The sequence below is a fragment of the Papaver somniferum genome, unplaced genomic scaffold (assembly GCF_003573695.1).
Source record: "Papaver somniferum cultivar HN1 unplaced genomic scaffold, ASM357369v1 unplaced-scaffold_131, whole genome shotgun sequence".
NCBI classification, from domain to species: Eukaryota; Viridiplantae; Streptophyta; class Magnoliopsida; order Ranunculales; family Papaveraceae; genus Papaver; species Papaver somniferum.
The window spans coordinates 3,031,289-3,050,295 of NW_020622270.1; the positions used below are offsets into that span (position 1 = coordinate 3,031,289).

Below are 19,007 nucleotides of genomic sequence, written 5' to 3' on the forward strand. Positions count from 1 at the left end.
AAAAAAAAAAGAGGATTAATTCCTTTTATATCGAATTTTATTTCCAAAACCTAATTTCACAAGGGTTTCCTTTTTGGGCCCGGACCCGCGAATCCTTAACCAACCAAGGTTCCGTCACAAAATCAGCGGTTCTACACCAATTTATTCTCATTAGACGATACACTATTATTCCAATGGGTCTTCGCTCAAGCCGTGGTTCGCAATCAAAAATCCGGTAACATCTTATCTTACGACTAAGTTCAATTACTTATTTCGTTCGTCCGTTGGAAAATCACCATTTAGTGTTGACTGAGGAACATGACTGTCCCTCACTGAGCAGGGGACTTAATGTAGATGGTGGATTTTCGACAAGGGATAAAATCGTAAACCCATAATTGTATATGCTCCTGATCTAGAAATCAGACGAGTATTGAGGCTCATGTCTCTTACCGAAAGCATGAAAACTCATGCCACAAGAATCTCTGACTAAGAATACTTTCTCTCAGAGTGTATGTAGATGTGTAGTTTCTCAGCTGAGGCAACGGCATATCTCATGAATAATGAGCAATTTCAGTGATCACTTTTATATAGAATTGCAAGATTAGACGGCTCCTAGACAGCTTGCCTGCTAGTATAGAGAAATAACGTCTCCAGGATGTAACAATGTTTTCCCTGACTATACAACAGAAACATGACGCCTCAACAAGCTCATATCACTCAATTCCTAAATAATTAATGCTCCTAGATGATCGTACTAGTATAGAGCCATCAATTAATTATTCTTAAATCATTAGATTCATTAATTGAATCCCTGGAAAATATTCAATGTTTTTCATAATATTTCTTTACTTCAATTTATGCTTCTTCCCAGCAAAATTCCATGGGTTAGTAATAAATATTCAACACGCGGGCATCTGAGCCACTATCGAGTAAGCCCGGACTAAAATGATGCAAGTGTATTCAACAATGATACACTAACGATCACCTGAACACATGAATGAGTATTTCAAAATACGACGGAACGATAAACCTATGCAAAATATGAAGAAAAAAATAAATAATAAAATATTAATCAAGGCGGTGGGGGACTGGGCCCACCGGCCGTCCGGTCGTGTCGTGGCCAGTCCCACGCCCAATTATATATTTTATCATATTTTTATCATTTTCCTTGATCTCATAAAAATCCCTTCATTTGAACAAATATCCTTTGTTTTAAGGAAACTCCTGAGTTCCATGGTGTTTCCTTCGCATCAAGGAAATAATATAAAATTGGGAAAGGTGTCGTGGGACCGTGTCTACTAGCCGGCTGGCTATTGCCTAGTCATGGCCGTTCCCACACCTCATGATTCCTCATTATTTTATTATTATTTCCCTAATCTCATGAAAACTCCTTAATTTCATGATATTTCCTTCAAATCATGAAAAATTACATAAAATTAGGGAAACTAGTGGGACCGGGCCCCAGCCGGTCGATCATGCCCTAGACGGTCCCACACGCCCATATTTTGTTATTATTATTTTTTATGTTTCCTTAATCCCATGGAATTCCTTCAAAACATGAAAATTCCTTCAAATTATGAAAAATCCTTCAAACAATACATAAAATTAGGGAAAAACTCACGGTACCGGGCCCTAGCCGGCCGACCTTGCCCAATCCGGTACCACACGCCTTTATTTTATTATTATTAATATTATTTGTTTCCTTCATCTCATGAAACTCTTTCACTTCAAGGAAAACTCCTTTATTTCAACAAACTCCTTGATTTCATAGTATTTTCATAAAATCATGAAAAACATAACAAAATTAGGAAAAATGCTATGGGACCGGGCACATTGGCTAGCCGGCCACGCCTTGGCCATAGCCGGTCCCACACTTCATGATTCCTTGATATTATACTTATTTTCCTTCATCTCATGAAGTTTCCTCAGTTTCAGCAAAATCCCTGATTTCTTCATATTTTCTCAAATGATTGCTCAAACGCACATCAGAAAATATCAAAATTCTCAGGACTGAGACACGAACACTTTGGTGACCTGATAATATTACCTTGACCGACCAAGGTTGTCTCTTTAGCTTGCAAGAAGCCCGTCCCACGCATTATCATAATTTGACCTAATTTGCGCAACTGCACGTATTAGGTATTTTGGAACTTCATGAAACGATCGTCATTCGATCCCGTGACCACCCAGGGCCGGTTTCACGATGCCTTGGTCGGTCCCTCATCCTGTCATAATTAATTAGATTTTATCACATAAGACTCAGACGAGCACTATTTTAATAAATGATTAAACCAACATTTAATCATCCTTTCACCGATTGGTCTTCAAGAGACTTTGGTATTTTGCTCACTTGAGCATCTGGGCGCTACATGGTCGACCCATGATCCCATGTATCCGGTCCCTCCTTCACTCTGTGGTTAATTTTTAGTAAACCATCAATTGATCGAATTAGGGTTTTGAGTCCAAGGTTCATAATTCCATATTCAATAATAAGGATCTCATGGTCAGCATTTTATTCACTAGTAAAAAAATGATGTTCGGTGACAGTTAAAAACTGTTACTGTATTATTTCTGTAACAGTTTTAGTTTTTTCTGCGGTGTTACTAAAGCCCCTGTTACGGAAAGACTATTGAAAATGACTCATAAATTTTAAAACCGACACTGTAAGTAGTTTTTGGTAACAGATTATTCAATATATGTTACTGAATAATTACTACGGTAACTGTTTTTCACAAAACTGTTGCTATTATTCGAGAAACTGTACCAGTTTTTATGAAAACTGTCATCAAAAACAGTATAAAGGTAACAATTTATGGTGAAACTGCCACCACCTCCACCACTAGCACCGAGCACCGCCGTAACCATCCCCACCATGCCTGCCACCGTTCCAAAACCACGATTTGGGCTTCTTGAGCTTGAAATATAAATTCTTTAAAATTACACTCTTCAGACCTATTACACCTAACTATAACTCTTGAACCACTATTCCGCGCTTTTTTTTTTGTTAATGTTATCCATATAAAATACTTATTCTCATTAAACAATAAACTATCGACCTCCACCACAACCTTTGTTGTCACTGCCCAACTACAACACATTTATATTGTGTAATATTTCTACATGTCGTACCATTTGCTTATTATTTTTTATTAGATTTGAATTTCTATTATACCTTAGATAATCATCCATGCGAGCCATGGCTAGATCTAGTGCATGAAATTAAATCAACAAGTAAATTTTGACATGTCGGTCTAAGAGCTAGGTAATTTTTTTGAAGTGGATTTCCAGATAACTAGTTATGTAGATAAATAATAATAGTTGTTTTATAGAAATGTCACGATAAGGTCTGTAATGAATCGTCCATCCACCGATATTGTCCCCACTTAGCCACTGTGGTCATCCGAAAGTGTGGGGTTTTCAACGGGAATCACTACGGTAATCCAGCAGAAACTTCCCGGATGGTCACCCATCCCTGGATTGCTCCCGCCCGAGCACGCTTAACTGCAGAGTTTACTGCCAACTCTGGAGCCAATTGTGCTGAAAAGGCCTCGGTGTTAGGGAAGGAAAAATCATTACTTATATTCCATTCAACCAATCACTAATGAATATCGGTGTATTACAATACCACCACCTTAAATTGAAGCCGTCCTTGGCTCCAGAATATATTCAATCCCATATCTCCGATGTTCCCTGCTCCTCAAGAGAAACACCTGGACCAACCCCGTTCAGCGTACCTTCCCACCCTCGGCAGGTGACCCGTCTTCGGCTCTGATACCATTTGTAATGACTCATCCCTCCACCGATACTGTCCCCACTTAGCCACCGCGGTCATCCGGCAGTGTGGGGTTTTCAGCGGGCATCGCTGCGGTAATCCAGCAGAAACCTCCTGGATGGTCACCCATCCCTGGATTGCTCCAGCCCGAGCACGCCTAACTGCATAGTTTTCTGCCAAATCTGGAGCCAATTATGCTGAAAAGGCCTCGGTGTTAGGGAAGGAAAAATCATTACTTATATTCCATTCAACCAACCACTAAAGAATATCGTTGTTAGTTGGGATACAACTATAGGTCGTTCGCTTGTGCTCGGGTGGGGAAATATGTTGGGAGATTATGCCAGATACTGCTCTCATATGAGACAAGGAACGTCTACATTATACCGAGGCCTGATGGGTTCACTTGACTGAGTTGTGGGAATAACTTCTCAGTTAAGCGTGCTCGGCCGAGAGTAGTCATGGGATGGGTGACCTCTCGCGAAGCTGCTGCTGGATATCCATCGTAGTGCCATTAAAAATCCCACACTGCTGGATAACCATAATGGGTAAGTGGGAACAATATCGGTGTTAGTTGGGATACAACTAGGGGACGTTCGCTTGTGCTCGGGTGGGGGAGTATGCTGGGTGATTATGCCAGATACTGCTCTCACATGAGACAAGGAACGTCTACACTATACCGAGTCCTTTTCAGCACAATTGGCTCCAGAGTTGGCAGAAAACTCTGTAGTTAAGCGTGCTCGGGAGGGAGCAATCCAGGGATGGGTTACCTCCCGAGAAGTTATTGTCGGATAACCGCAGCGATGCCCGTTGAGAATCCCACACTGCCGGATAACCGCAGTGGCTAAGTGGGGACAATATCGGTGGAGGGACGGGTCATTACAAGGTCAACTATGGTGACATATTAAATCTATTACAGTAACATGGATATATGGTAACAGTTGATCTAAAAAGTGTCACGATAGTGTCAACTATGGTGACATATTAGATGTGTTACAATAGCATGGGTATATTGTAATAGTTGGTCTAAATAAATGTCACGATAATGTCAACTATGGTAACATATTAAATCTATTACAGTAACACGGGTATATAGTAACACTTATTATAAAAATTGTTACAGTATACAACCTAGATGACACTATGTAATAGTTCTTTCAAAAACTGTTACCATTATTTAACAACCTAACATTTAGTAACAGGTAATTTACGAACTGTTACCTTATAAAAGCTTGAACTGTTACTAAATGTCACTTTTCTGTTAGTGATTAATTATACTTGATTCAGTTGCCAGTATTTAATTTAATATTTTATTTGGTCACGCTACCAATAATTCATCAAACGAGCAACATTTGCTCAGATGAGCAATATTTGCTCAAACTATGGAAATATTGGTTCAACTATCAATATTCAACAATTCATCGAATGAGAAATATTTGCTCACGTTGACTATGTTTATTCATACATTATACTTTTGTCTCAACAGACACGTTAAATTCATGAATCTCAGAAAATTTTCACGTTCGACTCAGCAATACAAGGACTCATCGTCTCATGAAATCAGCAACTGATTAACTAAATACACGTCTGCCTTGCAGACTCCATAATCACGAGATATAATTCTTGTTACATGGGGGGATATTAACTAGAGTTTTGGACTTGCGGTCTACGGCACGTGTGTTCATACACACGATGAGAATGTCAACAAGTCGTGCAATTATTTGAAGGAGTTAACAAATTAGTGGATGGAGAAATCAACCAAGTTTCTGCACGATGAGCAACTGGTTTTACATGATTTCCACTTCCCACTCTTTGATTCCATCAACTGTCACACTTCATGGGATCATGGTGTTTAAAATTCCAGCAATATTAATAAGTCTCTGAATCATGATTGAAAGCAAGGCAATCTTATGTCAAACAGACAACACGAGATTAACAACTTAACGTCTGAGCAATTACTCTCAACAGAGCAAATTCAATCATTCAGAACTTATCTTATTTCCAGAATACACAACACACACCTACAATCTTCGATCGCCATTGATCTCACACATGTCTCAGCTTCCCTCCAACAGATCGACCCATCCTCTCTTGTGACTGAATTTACTCTGTAACGGCCATTGTCTTGGTTTAGACCGGAGTACTACAGACTGATATCTCGAATTCAAAGCACTCCCTTCTTGCAGTGCATCTGTGTGAGGTTTAACAGTTCGCTTGGTTCAAGGAGTTTCCTCCGCACGGTCGTCTCCTCAATTTCTTAAAAACCAGCAACTCGTTTTTCCCCATCTACAAATGCGCTATAATCATCATACGGTTATCTTTCTTACCATGACGGAGAATCCAAACTGGACAGATATACAAGAAGCATTTTATCCTCACCAGTCTGCATCCGACCGTCCAAATTTAGTTGCGTGATTATTTGAGATGAAAAGAAAGGCGTTGCTGGATGAGATAGTCGAAAACAAGTGTTTGGGGATGTGGTCGGGTACGTGTATACCATTGAGTTTCAGAAGCGTGGATTGCCTCATATGCATTTACTTATATATCTTGAGAAGTCGTAGAAAATACGTCCAGTTGAACAGGTCGATAGATACGTGTCAGCTGAATTTCCCGACGAGCAGATTGACCTTGTCCTGTTTGATACAGTTAGAAAATGCATGGTCCACGGACCCTGTGGTGACAAGAATAGAGAATCGCATTGCATGAGGGAAGCATCGAGTTTTCAGACAGGAAGCCAGATGAGAAACCTCTTCAAGATAATCCTGGCTTATGGAAATCCAGCTGAACCAGAATTTTTATGGAAAAAATTCAAGATTAATATATACGATGATTTACATCACGTTATTAAAATAAAGTATGGCATCCTAGAACCAACGGATGAGGAGATTGAAGACTACGAACTTTACCTAATTGATAAATTGTTGCGTGAGGGAGGGAAGGAGATGGCGTATTTCTGCTCGATGCCTAAGTCTAAGATTGATTGGGATAATCTTTTTGGAAACCATTACATACGCGAGCATATGAGAATGACGACTGAAATAGATAATGATCCGCTTAAGCAGAACATCGCAAACTTGAATGAGGAGCAGCTTGCGGATTTCAAGGAAGTGACAGGTTCCGTGGATTGAAAAGACGGGTCTAAATTCTTTCTGAATAGTAGTGCAGGGACAGGAAAGACATTTGAATATAACGTCATTGCTGCGAGATGCCGTCTGAAGGGAGACATTGTTTTGATTGTTGCATCGTCCGATAAATATTTCCCATTACTTAATATTCTATGTTTATAAATCATTTCTTATATTGATATAATTTTGATTACTAAATTGCATTTATTTACATATACCAGGAATAGCTTCCTTGCTTTTGGAGGGAGGCCGTACTGCACATTAAACATTCAGATTTCCTATAGATATAACAAGCAGCAATGTTCGTTCAATAGCTAAACAAAAGGAAGAAGCTGAATTTATAAAACATGCGACTTTGATTATATGGGATGAGGTGTCGATGCAGCATAGGCATTGTATCGAGGCGGTAAACAGGTTGCTCTAGGATACTCATGAAAATAAGAAAGATGACTTCGGAGGTGTAACTGTCGTTATGGGAGGAGTCTTCAGGCAGACTTTTCCAGTGATACCAATTGGAGGTCGGGCAGAAATAGTGGGGGAGTGCATCCGAAGATCTTATTTATGGGAAACATAAAGGTTTTGACACTCGCCAATAATATGCGGCTGGATATGCAAGAACCGGAAAATCGGGCGTACGCGGGTTTCCTACTCAAGGTAATTATCTTTGTTGTCTCTACGTACATCTTAGATTCGGTCAATTGGTGATAGTACCTCAGGTTCCCATAATACATTATAGTTGGAAATTAGCTTATATTAACACAACTGATTAAACTTCTTATTTACGTTTCGCAGGTCTGTTCCGAACCAGTCGACAAAATTGAGATACCATCGTCTGTGAACGTATGTAAAAACAGAAGAGATCTAATAACAAAGCTCTATCCCTGCCTCACAAAAACACAAATCTGGAGAGGGGATGAGGAATGTTACGAACAAGTTTCGGAGGAGGAACTAACTAACGGAATGATTCTCACGGCACGCAATAATGATGTTAATGAGATTAATGTCGAGGCACTTAATTTTTAGGACGGAGATACACACATATCTAGCAGCTGATAGGTTGACTCCCGACGAAATTGGTAAGATACCACCTATAAGCAATGAATTTCTGCAAAATCTAAACCCTCCAGGAATTCCTTTATTCAAAGTACAACTCAAAGTTGGGTGTCCGATAATTCTGATGAGAAATCTCGCTCCCTCTGAGGGACTTTGCAATGGAGAAAGGTTGTTGGTGACGCATTGCGGGAAGTATCTTATACAAGCAAAAATTCTGACGGGAAAGAAGAGCAAGATCGGAGAAAAAGTGATGTTGCCTAGGATATCATTCCATCCCAATATTTCAGAGCTGAACATAAATATGCTGAGACGCCAGTTTCCGATTCGGTTGGCGTATGCAATGACGATCAACAAATCTAAAGGATAGTCGGTGCAACATGTTGGCATTGACTTGAAGACACCAGTGTTTTGTCACGGCCAACTTTACATTGCTTTGTCAAGATACATCGCTGTTATATGTTTTATATAAAAGTATATGGCTGTCCGTCGGATCGGTGGGTTTCCTGATTTAGCCAGACTTATAAAATTCCAAGCGGACAAAAAAAAAGGAAAATTCTAATACAACTCCGTCTGCTACTTGCGGACAAATACCAACTGGATTTCCTTTATGTAACAAAAACCAAAATTACCCAGCTTGCGTAATATAAAATTTTCTGGGTAATCAAGTTTATGGAACCTTTATGCACCGTCTATATAGGTAACCTTAACCTTGACAACCAAAGCATAACTTAGCTCTCGGAAACAGAGTTTGGCCAAGTACGTTTTCGTGCGTCGGATGCCATAGGTTTCTTGATTTGGTCAAGCTCCCATATAATTAGGTTAGGTTTCCTAACGCCGATGTTTGTACCCTCAGTAAAATTGTCATATATAGGGCCAGAATGTTGCTTGGACCACTGTTTAACTGTCATTCAAGACCGGTCAATGTTCAAAGTCAACCGTTGGTCAACTATCAAAGTCAGGTTGCACGTCGCACCTCTAGCCAGTTTTCAGTCATATTGTCAGCAGTGCTGCTAACCAATTTCCAGCCAAGTACTCTGCCGCACTACCATCTAGTTTCTAGCCATGCTACCAGTTGTGATGCCAACCAATTCCCAGCTAAATACTCTATCGCACTGCCAACCAGTCTCTACCCATGCTGTCAGCTGTGCTTTAGCCAACATTCATCCATACTACCAGCCATTATGCCTGTCAACCATCAATCCAGTTTGCCAACATGCGAATTAATTCAGGAGGCATGAATGAGCAGTTTCATACGGAATTAAACATGGAGGCATGAATGATCAGTTTCATGCAGAATTAAACATGGAGACATGAATGAGCAGTTTCATGCAGAATTAATACAAGGGGAAGTAAATACCATTTATATTCAGGATTGTATAAATAGAGGGACGTAATTCTGAAAAAGGGGAAGAGGAGGGAGAGAGAGGTAGCAAATAGAGGAAAAGATACATTGTAATACAAATATCAATAAAATATTTCTCCCCAAGGTGATTAATCCGTGGACGTAGGTAAACCATGCCGAACCACGTTAAATCCGTGTGCCTATAATTTCTGATTATTTCCTGTTATTAGCCCCATTTTTATCAACAACACCAAATCATCGTGTTTAGTGCCTGAAAATATGTGTTGGTGCAAAAAGCCGACGGTAAAAAAAACTATATCAAGACGGTTAATTTTGAATTCCAAACTATAGCTCTGTTTCCGGAAATATACATGTGTCCTAATTCTAATACCAATAAGATCTATTTAAGACTTTGCATGTTCATCAGTATTCTTCCGTTCATATCAAAAGGATTTCACTGAGTTAGATTTTTTTATGATTGATTGTGGCTTTTTCTATCTTTTCTATTTCTGTATCTGTTTTTTTTTTAATCAATTGTTCATATGTATTCTTCCGTCCCGACTTTTTTCAACCTTAAAAGTTGCGTATGATTGGTGCATCTGTTTAACAAAACAAATCGGAGAATTGTGACATTCAAACTATGTCACGATAAGAAAATACACGACTTTTAGAATTGGTAAACATCAAAGGATTTGGTAAAGAATTAGGCCGTAGAAATTGGTGATGAAAGATGGTGCCATGGTGATGATGGGTGTTTGTTAAGGGTTTAATGTGAATTTAGAAGCCAGGAAGAAGAGTTTGCTGCAAGTTGTTACCATCGTCAGTGTTTATGTTAGAATGGTGAAGATTGGTGAATGGTTAGACAATACTGGATTGTGTTGGATCCGTATTTCGCAGGGCAGGAGATATATAATGTCTCAGATATCCACAACAACGTGCAGAATACACGGCAGCTGTTTGACAAAATTCCTACACCACCTGTTAACCAAGCTTGCTGCCATAAAAGGACTTTCCTGTTGTCTCTAAATCAGCATCTTTACCGTGGTTCATGTGGGTAAGGCCGTAAGGATGATGGGTTAGAAGATATTTAGAAAGTAGTAGACGGGAGTTGTTATATTGATTTAAAGGGTAAGAGAGAGATGGAGAATGTGAAGATATAAACTATGGTGAAATTGAGTTCTTCATGCATTTATGTGTTACTCTGTTACATAAGAATTGATCATAAACGTGTTTGTATGCATGTATAAGGTTAATTATGATTACAATAACCAAGAACTTCTTGCTGATCACCTAAGACTATCGTGTTTGCTCCTTCGAATCAAGAGTCGTTGTCTGTTCACTTGAAGACGAATATAAATGATCCTACATCTTTGATCATCCTTTTATAGCCGCGGGCCAAAGTTTATGAGTGTTCCAGAACAGCTTCTAGGTAAGAACATAGTGTTCCGAGCTTATTTATTATTTTTCAATATGTTCTAATTTTTTTGGTTATTATAAATTAATGCAATAATTATGGTTATCGTGATATGATATTGATCGTTAGATGTTAATTGTATGTTTATTGCAGACGGAATTCGAGAAAAATCGGCATATTTGTTCACCGAAAGAGGTTGGGATCCATAGATTTCTATCCGTCCATCCGTTCGTGACATATAATTCTGAGAAATACTTATGTTAATCCGTTCACAAATTGGTCTCTTTACGATGAAGGTGCTTTCATCGAAGTGTAACAGTACCTTCTCTCGACTACTAATGCATAAGGTGGATAATACAAATGTGACGTCCGATTTATCATCAATAACAATTGACAGATCATCACACAAAAGTATATAAATTGACCTAACCTTCTTAGCTAAAATTAGTCCTACCTAACGGCGTCGAGGACATAAACCCCGACTAACCCAACGAATTATCTATCCCAAAAAAGTTGAACCCATGCTGTAGATGCACGTCGATTATTATTTGCGATATATAACTGCGTTTTCGGCCGAGATTTTATTGCTTTGGAAGAAAGGGATTATTTTACCTGGTTTAATTGTGGGCCATGAAAATAATTAGGGGCCCTGCACTACAGGACAAAAAGGACATGAAATAGAAATTACCCTTATCCCAAATTTTTTGAAATGGCTAAATTAAACCTGAATTATTAGTGTTAATTAAGTTAATTAGGTAAATTAATATGTTAATTAGTTTAGTTAGATTAAAATCAGTTTGGGTAAATTTTATGATTAAAGAAAAATTGTGTTTTTGTGTTGTGGGGAAGGAGAAGTTGAGTTTTTGAGGAAAAAGTTAGGGTTATTTGAAATGAGTGATTCTAGTGGAGGAAATGATGTTGGTGAAGCTTCCAATAACAAACATGATTGTGTTGATGGTGAGATTGTCTCAACTAATCCTATGGATTGGATAGATAAAGAGATGTTAATAGAGGAAGCCATGAATATAGTGCAAGAAGATCTCATTGCTGAAAATGAAGGAACCAACCCTCAAAATGAGGAACCCGGAGCTGAAAACAATCAGGTAAACATCTTATACCTTTTGATTTATCTGTTTATTGCTCCAAGTGGTCGAATCATCAACACTATGGAACAACTCAGTGTAAGGGTCGTCATAGTCGGAGGTGTATACCCAAACGACTCTCTAATGTCGTCATTTTATTGACACTACCAATGACGACTCAAACCTGCAACTTTTCGAGGTTATGAAAAATCGTTAGGTAGTGTGATAAACATTAACGACCCTTTTTAGCTCACTTAGAGTCATTATGTTGTTTTGTTTACACAAGAACAACTCTAAGACTAAAACTCTCTGTAAAATATAACATTTAGGGTCGTCATATATGTAGTCATATGAAATAACGATTCTTAAATACACAATGACGATTCTACTAAATTAAGATAACGATCCTTCCATTTTTTTTAGACAGAAAGGTAGTTTTTGATCATATAGAGTCGTTAGTGTATAAAAAATGGTCGTCAGAGTAGGATCGTCAATTGGTTCTATAATACATTGACGACTCTATTCTAGGAAATAAAAACCTTAAAACCCAGAAAAATGGTCGTTATCTCCTACACCTTAGTCATCAACGGTTTTTCATACCTTAAAACCCAAAAAAGGGGTCGTTAGGGTATATAACGATCGAGGTTGACGACCCTTATTCTGTAACTGTTATTTTTCAGGTAGAAACTGAATTTTACAAACAAAAAACTTCAAATTAAAAGCAAATAGGAAGTAGATTACTAAGTTTTAGTTCACTTACTTTCGAATTGGGTGAATAAAAAAAAAATTCTAATCGGGTGAAGAAAAAAATTAACCTTGGAGTCATTAATGGTGTCGTGATGGAGAGGCGAGAAAGAAGATAGAACTGATTTTTTTGGGTTTAGAAATGAAAATGAATTAGGGCTTAAAGTTAACGATTAATAGTTTTTTTGCTTTTATTATTAGGAAATGGCCAAATAGACCTTTCACTGAATTTTGGAAACCCCCTATGCTTTTATGTGTGGGTATAAATTGGTCAGGGCCCCTAACTGTTTTTTGGGACCCAATTAAACGAGATTATTTTGCGGTCCAAGATAAAGCAAACCATAATCCAACCACTAAGATTAAAAATTCTAACCCTCATGCCAACTTTAAATCCAAATAATCTTAGGGGCTACTGTTAAGTCTGTAACCCCCTCTAATTTGACATGACCAATAAAATCAAGGACGCAGGCCTCGCCTAATTTATAAGTTCAACTCCGAAAATTTCATAAATTTCAACTTAATCAATGATTAATTTTAATGTGAGGACCATATTTTGACCTTAGATTTCTAATACGACCCCGATTAATTTGACCGGTTCAAGAAAACACTCGGGACTGTTTAAGGGCTACGACTCCGACTAATTTGATCGGAACGACAGAACATTAGGATCCGCTTATGGGCTACAATCGGGTATGTGGCTAATTTGATTGGACCGACAAAACACCAGGGGCTTATTGGGGGCAACCGCCGGGGCTGTAAGCTCCAGCTAATTCAAACGGACTAACAAAACAACATGATATGATTTAGCAGTACGACCCGGGTTGTAGGCCCGGCTAATTTGATCTGACCGGCAGAACACGAAGGTATGCTTAGGGGCTACGGGAGGGTTTGTATGCCCCGGCTAATTTGATTGGACCGACAATACACCAGGGTCTGTTTATGGGCTACTGTCGAGGCTGTAAGCCCGGCTATTTTGACTCGACTAACAAAACACTGGGCCGCTAGCCCGGGATAACTTATAGACTCAACCCATATAATTATAAGTTAAATATAATCACGACTAACTTTAATATGCAGATTACAGATCACGCTTGATTGTAAATTTCTTAATTCATGGTCGGGCCGTAATCTTTGGATAATTTGACTTAACCAATAAAACATCAGGATCACATGCCCTCCTAATATATAGGTCCTGCTAATTATACCTAACTAACACACTATGGCATGGCATGACTGACTAAACACTTTATTTTGTGGAAGGATACTAACCGGTAGACCAAACAACCAATAAAAAACGTAAAAGTTTGAGCTCCGGATGTAGGCCGGAGTGATACCTAGTATATATATATACACTCTATGGGTTCTTAGTGTATATTCATCCTATCGACATGTTCTTTCCCGTATGATCAATAAAAAAAAGTGGTCATACGCCTTTCCCCTTCTCTTTGTATCGGTGTTATCCTGTAAGTGTACAACACTGAGGATTAATGGCAGGCTTGTAAGATTGTAAGAAATAAGAGAATAAGAAGCCTACATGTTATACCGCAAGTGCACGGTGTCGGTTGTAGCTTGTGCAAGAACGGGTCGAATCCACAAGGACTTGGGTGTGTAGTGTGAAGTTCTCCTAAGCTAGTTCTTTAAGTGACAGTAAAACAGTGGAGATAGTTAAAGCAAAGCAATGAGCTAAGGCAGTGACAATGAAGTATCAGTGAAGGTGAAGTGAAGAAACGGTGTGGCAGTGGTAGTGAAAGATAATGTGTGAAGCTAGGCATTGATTCCACCTCTAACTCTCACCTAAAGCATACTAAATTTCTATGTTCTTGTCCCATTGGTATTGGACAGGGATGTCGGTTCTAGCCTACATTTTTTCCAGGGATCAAATCAAATAACCAAGAAGAATAACAAACTAGAGTTCTTTCCCCCTAGTATTAGTTGGCTAGTTAAAGGGCAACTCAATGTGGGTGAAAGCCTAGCTGCTTCTAACTGGTTTAGGCATGAAATTTTACAAGCTACAAAGACAATAAACCATGCATTGGCAGAAGAACTAAGGATTCATCTAAGCCTAGTGATGATGTTTAGAACATAATGAAGATTTGAAAATAAAACTGTATTGAACTAGACAGTAATTGAACTTGGAATTAAAATGAAATTGAAACAAAGAACCGAACATGAACTCAAAACAGGACAGTTGAGGCACTGGCTATTCCAGGCCTCTTGGGTGAAGCTCTGGCTAACCCAGTGATGCAGCATCCTGATACCTTTCCTAATTTTGGCCTTTTTTTTAGATTTCCTTTTCTTTTATGAATTCCTTTTTTAGATGCTCGATTTTTAGGAAAGTTAGGTTATTATAAATAAGGGATTGTAAGTTAGTTTTTGTCATTCAGTTTTAAGAGATAGTAAACTAGAGTTTTTCTCTAAAGCCTTGCATTGATTTGATTCTGTCATCAATTCGAGAGCCTTGCATCGAATCTGATTCAATTCTTCGATTCAAGAAGTCAGGTCTCTGGAAATTTTAATCTAAATTTCTAGATTGAGCTGAGTTACCGTTGATACGCTGCGCCAGGTTGGTATCAGAGCCACCTACATTTCTTGTTTGATAACACGATGCCAAGACCTCGTCGTGCGCCATTGCGTACTGAAGCAGAAATCACCCGAGATGCTATTGCTGAGCGACAAGCCCAGATGGCCACGATCACTGCCACTCTCCAAGCCCTTGTTGTTCAACAACCACCACCAGTTCGAGAAAATATTGAACATGAAAATAATAACAACAGTAACGATGGTGACAACGAAGAAAATCCGTTTTCAGAAATAGATAACCCCTTTGCAAATCTTCGCACCAACCATCCTCTGATACAAGACAACGTCCAAATTGCAGCAGCGGATAATCATTGGTTAACAGGATTCAAAACCGAGATACCTGAGTTTCATGGAAATTCTTCGGCTGAAGAACTGCTCGATTGGATAGTCACGGTGGAAGAAATTCTGGAGTTCAAACGAGCTCCAATGGATCGATGTGTTCCTGTTTTAACGATACGTTTTCGTGGAAGAGCAGCTGCATGGTGGACACAATTGAAGACAACTCGTGCATGTCTCGGAAAACCAAAGATCATGTCATGGGATAAACTTACATCGAAACTTAAGAAAACATTCTTGCCTTACAATTATGACCAGCTTATGTTTCAGCGTCTCCATACCATCCGCCAAGGCACTCGATCTGTGGCTGATTACTCTACTGAATTTTTTTTACTTCTCAATCGAGTTGATATACAAGACTCTGAGCGTCAACTGGTAGCACGGTTTACGGCAGGATTACGACAACAGATTCAACACACAATCAATCTCTTCCATCCATTGACACTGTCAGAAGCACATCAACAAGCTTTAACTATTGAGGCACAAACTAAATTATCCTTTTCATCATGGTCTACTGTTCGTTCTTCTCGACCAAATCACAATCCGACTGCGACAGATGACGTTGTTTCTGTCAAAGCAGACACACCCATTGTTCCAGCTCTTGACAATCGGCAAACTCGACCAAACTCAATTCGTTGCTTTTCTTGTGGAGATATAGGTCATCGACAATCTAACTGCCCTACTAAAAACAGAAGGGGCCTCCTCCTTGACACTGCCGGTAATGACGTTGAAGTAATTTACGATGAGGAAGTTGCGGAGCCACAAGATGAAGTGGAGGTTCTTACAGCTGATAGTGGACCAGCATTAATGTTACGACGTATGTGTTTAGCTCCGCATGGAACAGATATCAACCCTCAACGACATAGTCTTTTTCATTCAAAGTGTACTACTGGAGGCAAGGTGTGCAAATTCATAATTGATTCTGGAAGTAGCGAAAACGTTATTGCTGAGGAAGTTGTAAACAAGATTCAATTATCAACAGAACTACATCCTAACCCCTACAAGTTGGCATGGATGGATCGAAAAACCGATGTACTCATAACTCGACGAGCATTGATTTCTTTTTCGGTGGGTGATTCATATAAGGATCAGATTCATTGTGATGTTGCTCCAATGGATGCTTGCCATCTACTCTTAGGACGCCCTTGGTTATTTGATCTTCGAGTACAATACGATGGCTATCGTAATACCTACAGTTTTCGTTTCAATAATCGCAATTTCACTCTACAGCCTTCTTTGCCCGAGAAACAGCATACACCATCAGCTCCAGTCCTTCTCTTGCAACAAAAGGCTTTTGAACAAACACTTCGAGAAGAGGGATGTGTTCTAATATTTATCAATTCGGTTGTCAGAGATCCTTTACCATCATCTCCAGAACATTTTCAAAGACTATTGGAGGATTTTCGGGATGTTTTTCCCAATGAGTTACCACCCTGCCTTCCTCCCCTCAGAGACATTCAACAACGTATTGATCTAATTCCAGATGATATTCTTCCTAATCGAGCTCATTATCGTATGAGTCCGAGTGAGCATGAAGAACTTAGACGTCAAGTTGAGGATCTTGTGTTGAAGGGATATTTACGTGAAAGTCTGAGTCCGTGTGCAGTCCCATCTTTGCTTATACCAAAGAAGGATAGATCTTGGAGGATGTGTGTCGATAGCCGTGCTATAAATAAAATTACAGTACGTTATAGATTTCCCATTCCCCGTCTCGACGATCTACTAGATCAAATTGGAGCTGCAACGATTTTCTCTAAACTGGATCTTCGAAGTGGTTATCATCAGATACGAATCCGTCCAGGAGATGAATGGAAGACGGCTTTTAAAACTCGAGAAGGACTTTTTGAATGGCTTGTCATGCCCTTTGGCTTGTCCAACGCACCAAGCACCTTCATGCGCGTTATGAATCAATCTCTTCGGCGCTTCATAGGTAAGTTTGTAGTCGTTTATTTTGATGATATTCCCATATTTAGTAAGTCCTTAATAGAACATCTTGCACACTTGAGAGAAGTACTTCTTGTTCTCCGTCGATATCAACTATTTGCCACACTAAAGAAGTGTGAGTTCGGCTCTCCTAAGGTTCACTTCCTTGGATACATCGTCTCAGAAGAAGGGCTATCCGTCGACCCAGGCAAAGTAGAAGCAATCAAATCTTGGCCTACTCCTACTACTTTATCTGAAACTCGAAGTTTTCATGGTCTAGCATATTTTTATCGAAGATTTTTGCCACAATTTAGCAGTTTGATGGAACCTATCACTGATTGTATTCGTCATGATAGTGTCTTCACTTGGACTACCGAAGCAACTACAGCTTTTGATATCATTAAAACAAAATTGTTATCAGCACCTATACTAGCTCTTCCAGATTTTACTCAAGTTTTTGAGCTACATAGTGATGCTTCTAAGTTGGGCATTGGTGCTGTCTTGAGCCAACGAAACAGGCCTATCGCCTTCTTCAGTGAAAAACTGGCTGGAGCTCGTCTATGTTATAGTACTTACGATGTGGAATTTTATGCAGTGGTTCAAGAAATCAAACACTGGAGACATTATCTTTTCCATAAAGAATTTGTTCTCTACACAGATCATGATGCTTTAAAACACCTGAATAGTCAAGATAAAGTCTCAGCTCGTCATGCATCATGGATATCTTACTTGCAACAATTTACGTTCGTTATGAAACACACGTCAGGTGTTTCCAATCGAGTTGCCGATACACTCAGTCATCGCCATTCTTTGCTGAGCGTTCTTCATGTCTCAGTTCCGGGATTTTCCACCTTTGTTGATTTGTATGAGTCTGATGATTTATTTGGTCGAGTTCTTCTTGACGTTCAGAATGGTCTTTCTCGAGATTTCACTATGCATGATGGCTTTCTTTTTCGAGACAGTCGTCTTTGTATTCCAGACTGCAGCCTCCGTCTTAAACTTGTTGCTGAAACACATAATGAAGGTCACATTGGTCGCGACCGGACGTTGCATTTACTTTCTCAATCTTATTTTTGGCCTGCATTGAGACGTGATGTTGAGCGTTTTGTCGAACGTTGTACAGTGTGTCAGACATCAAAAGGTCATGCTACGAATGCCGGTCTCTACCTTCCTCTTCATATTCCAACACAACCATGAACAGACATCAGTATGGACTTTGTGATGGGTCTTCCTCGTACACAAAAGGGTTTCGATTCAATCTTTGTCATTGTTGATCGTTTCTCCAAGATGGTACACTTCATTCCATGTAAAAAGACAACAGATGCAGTCCAAGTCGCAACACTTTTCTTTCGAGAGGTTTACAGACTCCATGGTTTGCCAACTTCCATAGTTTCTGATCGGGATTCTCGGTTCTTAGGTCATTTTTGGAGGTCTTTATGGAAATTACTAGGAACCATCCTTGACATGAGCTCCGCTTATCATCCTCAAACGGACGGTCAAACAGAAGTGACCAATAGATCTTTGGGGAATTTGCTTCGTTGTCTTGTGAGTGATTCTATTAAAACTTGGGATTCAAAACTTCCTCAAGCAGAGTTTGCTCATAATCATTCACTAAATAGAAGTTCGGGGTTCAGTCCATTTCAGGTCGTTTATGGTCTTC

The 19,007-nt window shown here is 39.3% G+C and overlaps 1 long non-coding RNA gene across 1 annotated transcript; it reads left to right on the top strand.

The window, feature by feature from the left end:
* The first annotated feature begins 9,791 nt into the window (after positions 1-9,791).
* On the top strand, positions 9,792-11,037 carry LOC113332358. The gene is made up of 2 exons (XR_003351454.1): positions 9,792-10,697; positions 10,836-11,037. It is a non-coding gene; the product is annotated as an uncharacterized LOC113332358 (long non-coding RNA).
* The last annotated feature ends 7,970 nt before the right edge of the window (positions 11,038-19,007 follow it).